Raw genomic sequence first — 13,101 nt, 5'->3', positions numbered from 1 at the left:
GGCAAAGGACGCCTGATGCTCTTGAAGTAGCTCTTCCACCTGGGACACCTCCCGTTTGGAGTATTGGAATACGTCCAACTGACACTTCTCTCGTAGTTCTCGCCCCGCGTTGGTGTCACCCGCGACAGCAGCCATGGCAGAGACCGTCACTGTCCAATCTCCCTCTGTAGACGGTACAAACTGGAGGGGGCTCAGAGGGTTCACCTCTTCGGTTAGAGCGTAGACTCGGGCGAGCTGTGTCCCGGCTTCTAGGTCAACGCTCACGTTAGCCGTGTTGCCCAGCCTGACAGGAATTCTTCCCTTTCTCACTACTGCTAGAGTTCGAGCGACTAGTGGATTCAGCTTCCCTTCCTTCGGGGAGCGCGGCTCAATCAGCACCTCCACGCCTTCAAGCTGTCTCATGGTGCTAAGGGGTAGTGAGATAACTGTCTCTTTCCCAGCTGGTAAGGTGATCCTAGTATGGCGGGGTACGGTGACCGTGGCCAGCGGCAGTTGTTCTTCTGTCATTCGCTGGAGGTTGCAGGTCCGGACCACTTGCTGAAAGGCACGGCGGGTGGCCCTATGTGCGGTCACTTCTTGCCAGTACTTGGGCCCCTTCTTGGTAAACAACACCAGATTCAGGTCTTTCAAGATGTTCATCCCAATAATCATGGGCGTTTCTGATCCAAAGCCTTCCCTGACCACGATTATTCCTCTCTTCCCGAGATCTTGGCCACAGATTTCGGTGTTCATCCAGGCAACTCCCGTCACCGGAATGGGTAGATTATTGGCTGCTTTGATCTTGATGGCGGTATCAGGGTCATAGGCAACCCGCGGCTTTAGACATTCTTCGTAGAACTGCTCGGAGATGGTGGATACCTGAGACCCAGTATCCATTAACCCTTGTACGGCGATCCCTTCCAGTAATACTTCCAGGGTGGGGCTATTTGATGCAAGTTTGTTCCGTGGCTGGCTCTGTTTTCCTACACCCCTCTCTTTGGCATCCCCTGCCGAGTGAGCCTCTTTGGCAGGGGCGTCTAGTTTAAAGGCGGCCACTGTTGTGGGACATGACTTGCTGGTTTTGGTAGATCGGACTGTGGATGAGCTTGAAAGTTCTGGGGGCAACGGTTGGCTCTATGGCGGGGATCACCGCATGTCCAGCATTTTCCCATCGGCCGGCTGGGTTGTTGTCTTGCTTGCCGGCCCGCCTGTTGGTCTAAGGTGAGCTGTAACACCTGTTTCTGCAACTCTGCCACCATCTGTTTCAGTTCTTCCGTGTTGCTGTTCGGAGTCCCGATACCAGATATGGACCTGCAAGCCGCGGTATATGTCTGTGTCTCCACGACAGGTCCCCTTGAACGTTCTATAGCTTCTTGTTTGGCCTCAGCGAACGTAAAGGCCGGATTTATCCGGAGTAGATCTTGCAATGAGCGGTTAAGGTACGGGTCTCTCAATCCGGTCACGAACTGATCTCTCAACACCAGGTCACGGGTACCCGTACTAGCTATCTGTTCTTCGTTTCTACAGGCTTGTTCTAGTAGCACTTGAAGGGCATTGGCATATTGAGGAATGTCCTCCGACTCGAGTCGATAGCGCAATGTTCCCGCATATGTGGTCGGCCCATAGGTGTTCTCCAGCACCCGCACCAAGTCATCCAACGTACGCTGGCCCCTAACCGTCTCCAGCCTGACTGTCGTCCACGCTTCCCCCTCTAATGTTAGCATGGCCATTTCTGCTAAGGTCTTAGGATCAGTGTTATACATTTCCCCCACTATCTTAAGTTGTTCAGTCCATTCAGTTACAGGATAGTTCCGTCCGTCAAACTTTCTCACCTGATTGACAATAGACGGCGGGGGAGCTGTCCGGTTATAAGTTACTACCGGGGGATGATTTTGTTGGTCACACATCCTGCCGACTACGCCACAGGAAGCGACCGGTGGTAGGGCCGCGGGTGTGTGTGTATGCTCTATTCCAACAAAATCCCCATACTCAGATTTTACCGGTAGTAACATTTCTTTACTAGGAAACATATTTATAATACAATCAACCGAACTATCTGCGCACATGTGTATAGTGGAGTCCCTGGATTTTCACTCCTTCCGGGTACGCAGCAAGAAGAAAGGAAAAACAACAACAATGAAATGGCGGCAACTTTCCCTAACTTTCCCTACAATCACGTACCAGTCTATCCCGGAAGAAGATGCCGCTCCCACGTCGCAGGCCTGGAGTCTCACGATGATGGGTCCCGGTGCAGCGCTGAAGGGATGCAGCTCCTCGGTCTTTTCCTTTGATCTTCCCCGCTGGTAACGGATTCTAATCAGTCTTTTAGTCCCGGGGCACGCCGAGCAGAAGAAGGGAGGTCACAGCCCCTGCACTTACACTCTGGTTGCGATGCTCTGCAGTCCGGTTAGATCCTTGGTGAAAACAAAGTCCTGCAGACCGGGAATGGCAGAAACCACTTCCACAGGGTGATTTCTCCAAGACTCCGGTGACAAAAGAGCCCTCTGTTCAGGGAGACCACACGCAGCTCTCCTCTGGCTGAGCTCTGGAGCTGAACAACCTTCCCGCACTTTTTTTTTCTTCCTGGTTTTCACACACAAGCTGCAGTAGGGGATTTCCCAGCTCTGTGTTTGTGATTGCACAGTCTGACACTGCCCCCTTGTGGGCAATTGCTGAAACAGTATTCAAATCCATTTCTACATTAATGACGCAGTCTGAATTGTTGATCCCATTACAGCCACGTTTAGGATGCCACTAGGTACACTGACTGTTTGCTAGTATAATGGCTTAGTTAAAAAGAGGTTGAGTGTGCAATGCAGGCAGACGTGCTGCAAATATCTTTGCAATAGTGTGACTAGACAAAAGTCCAATAGCCACGTTTAGGATGCCACTAGGTACACTGACTGTTTGCTAGTATAATGGCTCAGTTAAAAAGAGTTTGAGTGTGCAATGCAGGCGGACGTGCTGCAAATATCTTTGCAATAGTGTGACTAGACAAAAGTCCAATAGCCACGTTTAGGATGCCACTAGGTACACTGACTGTTTGCTAGTATAATGGCTTAGTTAAAAAGAGTTGGAGTGTGCAATGCAGGCAGACATGCTGCAAATATCTTTCCACTAGTTTGACTACACAAAAGTACAATAGCCACGTTTAGGATGCCACTAGGTACACTGACTGTTTGCTAGTATAATGGCTTAGTTAAAAAAAGTTTGAGTGTGCAATGCAGGCAGACGTGCTGCAAATATCTTTGCACTACTGTGACTACACAAAAGTCCAATAGCCACGTTTAGGATGCCACTAGGTACACTGACTGTTTGCTAGTATAATGGCTTAGTTAAAAAGAGTTGGGAGTGTGCAGAGGACAGGAGGGTACAGTGCCAGGATTGTGGGGCTCTGGGTAGAGGAATGGAAGCCTGCCTTTCTATTCCCTCCTAATGGTGAAATGCAGCGACGAAATCCCTGACCTTGGCTACACAGACGCTGTCTCTGTTTTCAGGACCTGTCACCTATGGCTCTGACCCTGCCGGTTTGAGCCCTTAAAAGGACTGATAGAAAGTGCTCTCCCTAAGCTGTCCAGCGCTGTGTATGGAGCGCATACAGCTGTATCAGCGATAGGACAAAGGACGGAGCTGCGCCAGTGATGTCTGACACCAAGGACGCAGAAGAGATAATGGCGTCCTGGAGGAAAATGTCCGGTTTTATAAAGCAGGGACATGTGACATGGACATCCTATCACACATGCCGTTGCTTCTCTGGCTAAAAGTCCACTTAGCTGTGTGTGTGTCTGGGATTGGCTGACATGCTGGCCCGCCCCACAAGACGCGCGCGCTTAGGGAAGGAAGACAAGGAAAAAAAAAAAAAAAATGGCGATCGCCATTATACAAACAGGAGTGATCTGAAGGCGCTGTTCACGCACACTATACACTGAAATGTCATAATAGTGTGAGTCACAGAGTGACTTACACTATTACAGCGGAAAGCCAGCTAGGAATTAGCTGTTTTTTGGCTGCTAGAACCATTCTCGAACGTTTCTAGAACTATCGAGCTTTTGCAAAAAGCTCGAGTTCTAGTTCGATCTAGAACAGGCCCCAAAATCACTCGAGCCTAGAACTGGAGAACCTCGAACCGCGAACCGCGCTCAACTCTAATAATAATGTGATTATACATGTATAACTTCTTCCTGCAGTTCTATAATGTCCATATCAGAACTCGCTCCTTCTATTTCTGCATTTGTCACTAGAATGTGTCGCAACGTTTTAGCAGATTACACGGGGCAACACCGGAGCAGTTATGTTTTGTTTGCTGGACCTCATGGTGCCGTCCAGGCAGGGAACGTTTGGGTTAATTCCTAAACTTTTTTGTCTTATTAGCTGCCTTCTTTGAGCCTTAAGAAGGGTTACACACTGTTTAAATCTTTTTCGGCCTTATTTCTAGTTGTTAGTTATAATTGATACTTGTGTGAGAGAATACAATCCATTTTGTTCTTATAGAAACCATCTTGTCTTATAGCTGAATGATGTCATAGGGCTCAGCTAACAATGATGGGCAGGGAAGTTTCACATTTCTATACATACCCCTTCGGCTCTTATTGGTGCTTAGTTTTGAGGAGTTATTTCTTTGTTTTGGATACTATATAAACTGGTCACATGATGTAATAAAGCGGAAATTTTCAGTACGCCACAAAGTGTGTGTGATTCAATGATTTACCGAGCACTCGTAAAACAAATCTTACTAATTTGAAGTTCCAATGGCATAGAAGGAGTGTATTTCACTTAAACTTGCTCTGGTTCTCTTCTGTTGCACTGCTCTGACTTAATCTATTTATTCCGTCTTTGACTACCCAATTGCCTTACAGTATAATTTTGCTTCTGATCCTGCTCTTTAGGCCTAAGCCACACAGCGAGAAAAACAGTGCGAGTGGAGTGCGATAAAACATCGCATTCCCCTCGGACCAATTCTAGCCTGTGTGTCAGCACACATGAGCGATTATTTTCTCAGCCCTAATCGGACCGAGAAAACAATCGCAGCATGCTGCGATTGTAAGCTGAGACTCTTTCTCTCGCACCCATTCAAGTCAATGGGGCGAGAGAAAAATCGCACTGCACTCGCGGTACACCGGTGTACTGCAAGTGCAGTGCGAGAATGGCAATAGCCGACTACGCAGGAGAGAGGGAGAGAAATCCCTCCCTCCCCTCCTGAGTGCCGGCCTGCCCCCCGCAGCTGAGGTCTGCTCGCACGAACGGACCTCAGTTGCAAGGACACATGCATGACACTCGGCTCTGCTGTACTGCCAGCACGACCCGAGTGTCATGCAAGTGGATCGCAGTAGTCCCCGTGTGGCCCCAGCCTTAATGTTGTTCTTGAGTATTTGATCCTGATCCTTTTGGTACTGATGCAACTTTCTGGCTGTCTTCCGCAAGTCTACTCCACCAGCCAATAGCCACTCCACAGACACAACACAGGGAGCCCTGTGTATGTCCAGATCCCTGTGCAGGGGCTAAAGAGTGAAGGCCATCAGGGTTTCCCAGGGTCCATAGGGACCTTTTACATGAAGTAGCTTGCACAAAGCCTGTTAATTGAAGCCATTTTAAAGGGAATCTGTCACCAGATTTTTGCTGGGTAATCTGAGGACAGCATGCTGTAGGGGTTAAAAACAAAAATCAACTGTGCCTTTCTTATCAGGCTCCCTGCTGATGTTTACTTAAACTAAAGGCTTAATCATTTGTTGATTATCATTGCTGTGACTAACTGGGTTGTGCCATGTTGTCCGACACATACCCTCCTGTAATTGATACCTCACTGTCAATGTACAATCTCTATTAAAAGCCTGGTGTCTGCTGCTTTGCTAAATCTAAAACCTTTGATTACCAGAACGGCTGAAGCCAGTATACTAAGTGATACAATTAATTGGAATCAAAACCTCTTTGCCTACATTATGGTGCTCTCAGATAAGGTAGCATAGACCTGTTGACAGATTCCCTTTAAAAATTATCAGCTTTCCACTGACAGTGCTTTGTTAAGGCCACGTCACACTAAGCAACATCGCTAGCAACATCGCTGCTAAGGAACAACTTTTGTGACGTTGCTAGCGATGTTGCTGTGTGTGACATCCAGCAACAACCTGGCCCCTGCTGTGAGGTCGTTGGTTGTTGCTGAATGTCCTGGGCCATTTTTTAGTTGTTGATCTCCCGCTGTGAAGCACAGATCGCTGTGTGTGACAGCGACAGAGCAACAACTAAATGTGCAGGCAGCAGGAGCGTCTGCGGACGCTGGTAACCACGGTAAACATCGGGTAACCAAGAAGCCCTTACCTTGGTTACCCGATATTTACCTTCGTTACCAACGTCCGCCGCTCTCAGCTGTCAGTGTCGGCTCCCTGCTCTCTGCACACGTAGGCGGAGTACACATCGGGTAATTAACCCGATGTGTACTGTGGCTAGGAGTGCAGAGAACAGGAGCCGGCACTGGCAGTGTGAGAGCGGCGGACGCTGGTAACAAAGGTAAATATCGGGTAACCAAGGTAAGGGCTTCTTGGTTACCCGATGTTTACCGTGGTTACCAGCGTCCGCAGAAGTCGGCTCCTGCTGCCTGCACACGTAGCAGAGTACACATCGGGTAATTAACCCGATGTGTACTGTGGCTAGGTGTGCAGGGAGCCAGCGCTAAGCGGTGTGCGCTGGTAACCAAGGTAAATATAGGGTTGGTTACCCGATATTTACCTTAGTTACCAAGCGCAGCATCGCTTCCACGCGGCGCTGGGGGCTGGTCACGGGTTGCTGGTGAGATCTGCCTGTGTGACAAGCTCACCAGCAACCCGTGTAGCGATGCTCCAGCGATCCTTGCCAGGTCAGGTTGCTGGCGGGATCGCTGGAGCGTCGCTTAGTGTGACATCTCACCAGCGACCTCCTAGCAACTTACCAGCGATCCCTATCAGGTTGTATCGTTGTTGGGATCGCTGGTAAGTTGCTTAGTGTGATTGGGCCTTTAAAATAAAGCTGACCCATATAACATGAATTTATCCCAAACTGTAGTCAATCAAATATAGGGCTTGATCCAATTGGTTCAGGATCTTGCAGAGCAAACTCAACATTATAAAGCCATTGAGACCCAAACCGATGCAGCACCTTGACTATATATGAAGCTAATGTGAATTTACAAGACCGTTTTTCAAATGAATGTAAACTTTTTTTCACTTTTAGCCTTACACTTCAGGCTTCACTCTCATTCATTTGTTTCTGACTGCCAGCATGCAGGACTCATCATTTCCCTGCTTCAAGGTGACTCCCAAGCTGGGACCTTTTCCCTTCCTCCTAATGCTCCAGAACTCTCCACTTGACTTTTTCTTTGAGACCCTTAAGCTCGTTAATGATGACCCTGAACAAATAGCATTAACACAAAGTAAATTAGCATCCCTATGCAAAAAGTGACCTAGTGCAGAGTACTACAGTACCGTACTAAATTTTTGAGAGGAACCATAGTGTGGCGCCCCTGGGGCTCAGTCGCCACAGGATATTATATCTGACTTAAGGTGCAATGCTCATCCTGGGTAAGAAGAGGCTAAACACTGGTGTTTTCTAGCTTACACAACAGAATGAGTCCACAGTTAGACAACTCAGGAAGCCAGCCTGGGAACTTCCCGGTTGTTGGGACAACCACTAGTGAGTCATCAGAAAGGTGGGGGCTGCACTGGGGGAGTAAGAACACACAAACAGTTTCACGTCAGAACAGTTTGCAAAACAGTTTTAGGCCTGCGACACACATCCGTGCCGCCGGCACGTGTTTGTCATTTTTTACACGTACCGGCGGCACGGAGACACGTTAAGCAATGCTACCCTATTGTAGCAGGCACACACACGTAAAACCACACGGAACGTGTGTCCGTGTGCATTTGTACGTGTGTGCGTTTTTCAAAGCGCTGACATGTCAGTGTTTTCTCCGGCAGCACGGGTGTCACACGGTCCGCACCCGTACCACACGGGTGTAGTGTGGATGCGGTCCCGTGTGACACGCGCCGGAGAAAACACACATGTCAGTGAAAAAAAACCAAAACATTAACTCACCTTCTCCAGCCCTCCTGTCTCTGCTGCTGCTGCCTCTTGCTGCCGACCGCCGCTCATTATTCTCATTTAATATTCACTTCACTGCCTGGCAGCAGCAGCAGCGGGAGACGGGAGGGCTGGAGCCGAAGATCAGCACCACAGACAGCAGCGCGGACAGCAGGAAGGACCAGGTGAGTATGTAAATTACCGGTTCTACGTGTGTTATCGCGGATAGCACACATAGAACACACATGGCCCGCACGTACCTGAGACACGTACTTACCTGCACGCAACACGCAGGGGAAATACGTGTCTCTCGGCAAGTGCGTGATTTTCACGTGAGTGTGGCAGAGGCCTTAGAGATAGAGCTGACTGGAGCACAGGAGAGAGAACAGCTTGAGATAGAGAAGAGCAAGCCCTCTGGGGGGATGCTGACAGGCTCCCCCCAGTGGGGCCGACCGGGTACCGTGTAGAGAGAGAGAGAAGCAGGAGATGACCGGGTGGAGCTGTGAGACAGAGGAGCAACACGGTAGCCAGAGGGTGAGCCCCAACAGCCCCTTTGGGACTGGCGCCGTCAGGGTGCACAAGCCCTAGAGTAGAACAAACTCCACATTGGACTACCAGAATCTGCAGAGAAGGGGGATTTCACGTCCCGGGGCACCAGCAGTATATAGAGACAGGAGCCACGGCCATGGTCGGGTCCATAACAAGTTTTGCGCTGCCTGCGTACGGGGTGGCAACTAAAGCCAAGGACACTGGGGTCCTCAAGTAGCTTCACACCACAGGGATCCACACTACAGAGCGCAATGGAGGAAGATCTCACACGCTTCACAACACTGGTGGTGACCTCTGATTCATCCGGGATCGGCTGGGGCCCATCACGGCGATGACCAGTACTCTGAGGGCGCAGCACACGAACTGTGAGTAAAAGACCTGGAACCGCAACCGCTGCCTCAGGCTCTTATTGCCGGCACTACCGACCCGCGCTTCGGTGCCAATGGCCCTTCCCCTGTCACCGCCGTCCTCCCTGGGGCTCGCTCCATCTGGGGGGGCTGGACTAGCTGAGCGGCGTTGCCATTAGCCCCAGAGGAGAGTAACATCTCGCAGCGGCGGCTAATCCCTAGCCGCACACCACGGGTGGCACTGCTAGGCAAACCCCCATCCCCTATTACCCGTCACCTTGCTCCCCTCTTTTATTAGCCAACGGGGCCACGGAGCCGAGTCAGGCCATTCACAGCAACCCCAAATACCACTGGCCCGGTGACGAGTAAGTCCTGCAGGTCCCATGGGTCGCTACACATAGACTTTCAATCGAATAACTAGGTTCTTCACTTCCATACTGGACTTTCTGACCAAATGAAGTATATGTAGTATAGTTTCCTCCTTGCGATTCCATTGAATCTGCTATGTGCTTCGCAATCTGTCTTGATTAACAGTTACGTAAACGCTGACAGGAACACTCCACTATGTCTACACCTCCGCCTAAGACTCATGTGATTACTATACTTACTGAAGAGAACATGCAGATTGGGGTGACTGAGCAACATCACCTACAATGAGTCAAGGGACTAAAGTTGGAATAATCTAGCTACTCTGGAGAATTTGGACATTAGACACATTCCTGCCAAAACAACTGCCACCAGATAAACACCAAAACCTAGATGGATCGTGGAATGCCCACCTAGAGGCACAGATATTCCACTATGATTTAGTAAAACTATTGTTCCTTGTTTGTTTATGTTATCTAGAAAAACCTGTGTGATTTAAGCAAATTAATTGTTGGCAAAGTGTTAAAAGAGCTTGGTTTACACTTGCTAAACTTATGTTTCCCTATGAAAGTCACTGGTATTGATAATACAACTTTCCTCTCACCAGTTTGTCGTGATGGAGGCGTCTTTGCTTATCAGTGTTTACATTTTGAATACAAAGGTAAAATACATAATATTTAGGGTCCGGATGACAGACTATGAAAGATTATATAGTCTACAAAGAAACTCACACCTTCCATGTAAAAAAGATGGTGGACTAAAGGCCCCGTTACACGCTACGATATATCGTGCGATCGCATGAGCGATCGCACCCGCCCCCGTCGTTTGTGCGTCACGGGCAATTAGTTGCCCATGGCGCACAAAGTCGTTAAACCCCCGTCACACGTACTTACCTCCCTAACGACGTCACTCTGGGCGGCGAACATCCTCTTCCTGAAGAGGGAGGGACGTTTGGCGTCACAGCGACGTCACACAGCGGCCGCCCAATAGAAGCGGAGGGGCGGAGATGAGCGGGACGTAACATCCCGTCCACCTCCTTCCTTCCTCATTGCCGGCGGGACGCATGTAAGCTGTGTTCGTCGTTCCCAGGGTGTCACACGTAGCAATGTGTGCTGCCTCGGGAACGACGAACAACCGGCGCGCAGAAGGAGTAACGACATTATGAAAATGAACGACGTATCAACGAGCAACGATAAGGTGAGTATTTTTGCTCGTTCACAGTCGTTCGGAGCTGTCACACGGTACGACATCTCTAACGATGCCGGATGTGCGTAACGAATTCCGTGACCCCGACGAGATATCGTTAGATATATCGTAGCGTGTAACGGGGCCTTAAGACTACTAGAAACTAAACAAAATTACTGTAAAACAAAATCAACATCCTCTGCAACTCATCCCTGATCTCTATAATAAGCTATTAGGAGAAAACTTTTTAATGACATTTTCAAAGATGTATAAGTGGTTATGTGTTTGTCCAGATAACTGTCAAAATTCCGTTGTGCCGACCATTCTGTATTGTACTGCTATGCTCTCCTGCAGAGCCGGTATATGTTGCCTATGGTACAGAGTATTTTGCAGGATGAATGCTCTGCTGATTGTTTCACAGCACTGGGTTTCACACTGTCCAAAGAAGGGATGGAGTGGGGGAGCAACCATTGCGGAAGAACGGACATGACAGGGGTTTGTAAGGCCAAGCATATATGGGGTTAATAGGGAGTCTGTGCAGAGGGTTAGCTGGGAATTTGGCGCATTTGCTCGTCAGGATATGGGGGGAGTTATAGGGATTTGAATGGTCACATGGTTAGGGTCGGATATAGGATTGGAGGGAAGTTTGTAGGAAGGGCTTTGGAGAAGGAAGACATAGTACCTTTAGAAGAAGAAGAGCCATTGGGACATCCTGTCTTGTGGATCCAGGACCGGTGAATGACCCGCCCACTCGTTCCTTATTTAATGTGGTTAAAAGAATTTCTTAATAAAAAAAAATTAAGACAATTATACTTCATTGATGGTGGGAAGGTAGTGGTCTTGATTGCTATGTTGCATTTATGTCATGGCAGCTGAGGTGAGGAGGTCAGAGATGGCCTTGGTTAATAGAGTAAGGGCTCACATCGAAAGTACGTTGACCCTTCATACTTGGTTATGGTTACAGCACTGGGACATTTGTCAACCCCAAGTCGGAGTGATGCGACTTGGGATGGTTTCTGGTGCTGTGCAGTGGTTCAGACCATCCAGGATCTCCTCAGCGTAAAGGTTACAGTTATAACGGTTATCAGTTTGAGTATGTTTTTTATTGTAATTAATAAAGGTTGCTGTGGCCATATATTTCCTTCGTCACTCAGTGTTTGTGTGGTTATTGTGCATGGGACACTTTATAATACCCTACTCATGGGAGGTGCTCTCGCAAATGCTTCTTGTTCCCGGTGATTGCTCTGCTTCTTTGGTGAGCGTGTTAGCTCAGTACACCACCAGTTCTACTTCCTGCTTACAGTTGTGCCTGTCCTCCCCTGTTTCTATTGTGACTTCCCAGGTTCTGACCTCGGACTTCCTCCTGACCGCATCCTCGCCTGCTCCCTGTATCATGTATGTACTCTCCTGGAACCCTGACCTTCAGCTTGTACCTCGATCTCGTTTCTGTCTGCCCCTGGGTACTGTCGTGCCTTCCTGGTTTATGATCCCGGCCTGTCTGACTACCTCTCCATTTACTGAATACTAGTAGTGTATAGCGCCACCTTGTGACAGTCATCATAATAACATTTTGATTTATTCTCCCAGTTATGAGTCACACATCTGCCCTGTACCCGCTGTAATTTACAGATTCAGAGATAATTCTTAATTTGCTGAACTTGAAAAATGTGAGTTTTTTGCTTAAGCGTTAAACTTCCTGGGTGATATCTTGCCTGTCAAAAGTATCCAAATGGATCCCTGTATGGTCCTAGCTATTATGGATTGAACACAAAATAAATCACTGAAAGCTTTGCAGCACTTTGTCATCTGACCCTGCTTTGGGCTAAACTGACTTAAAGCATCCACTTGTAGTGGAGGTCAATTTCTATGATGTTGGAGGTGGAGCAGCATTATCAGATGGTACACTGTCATTCACTCAACTTTGTTCATGTGCCTTATTTTCACGAAAGTTTTCATCTGCCGACAAGTATTACGATATCGGTAATTGTGAATTGTTGCTATCAAGTAGGACTTCAAGGAAGGCGCCACTACTTAGCAGGGTGAAAGCATAAAATGACCTCATGGATCAGAAAAATCTTATATAGAATCAGCCTAGAGACTAAAGTGGGCTTTACAAGCTGCGATCTCGCTAGCGAGATCACAAGCGATCGTACCTGCCCCCGTCGGTTGTGCGACATGGGCAAATCACTGCCCGTCGTGCACAACATCGCTTACCCCTCATCACACACACTTACCTGTCCTGCGACGTCGCTGTGGCTGGTGATCCGCTTCTTTTCTAAGGGGGCGGGTCGTGCGGCGTCACAGCGACGTCACACGGCAGCCGTCCAATAGAAGCGGAGGGGCGGAGATGATCGGGACGTAACATCCTGCCCACCTCCTTCCTTCCGCATTGCCGGTGGAGGCAGGTAAGGAGATGTTTGTCACTCCTGCGGTGTCACACACAGCGAAGTGTGATGTCGCAGGAACGAGGAACAACATTGCTAATTAAAAGAAAACGATTTTTTGTTTTAGGACGACCTCTCCACGGCAAACGATTTTTGCCACTTTTGCGATCGTTTTAGGTCGCACATAAATGTCACACACTGCGATATCATTAATGACGCCGGATGTGCGTCACAAACAACGTGAC

Source organism: Anomaloglossus baeobatrachus, chromosome 1, assembly GCF_048569485.1.
Source record: "Anomaloglossus baeobatrachus isolate aAnoBae1 chromosome 1, aAnoBae1.hap1, whole genome shotgun sequence".
In the NCBI taxonomy this organism is placed as follows: Eukaryota; Metazoa; Chordata; class Amphibia; order Anura; family Aromobatidae; genus Anomaloglossus; species Anomaloglossus baeobatrachus.
This window is presented reverse-complemented; position numbering follows the sequence as displayed.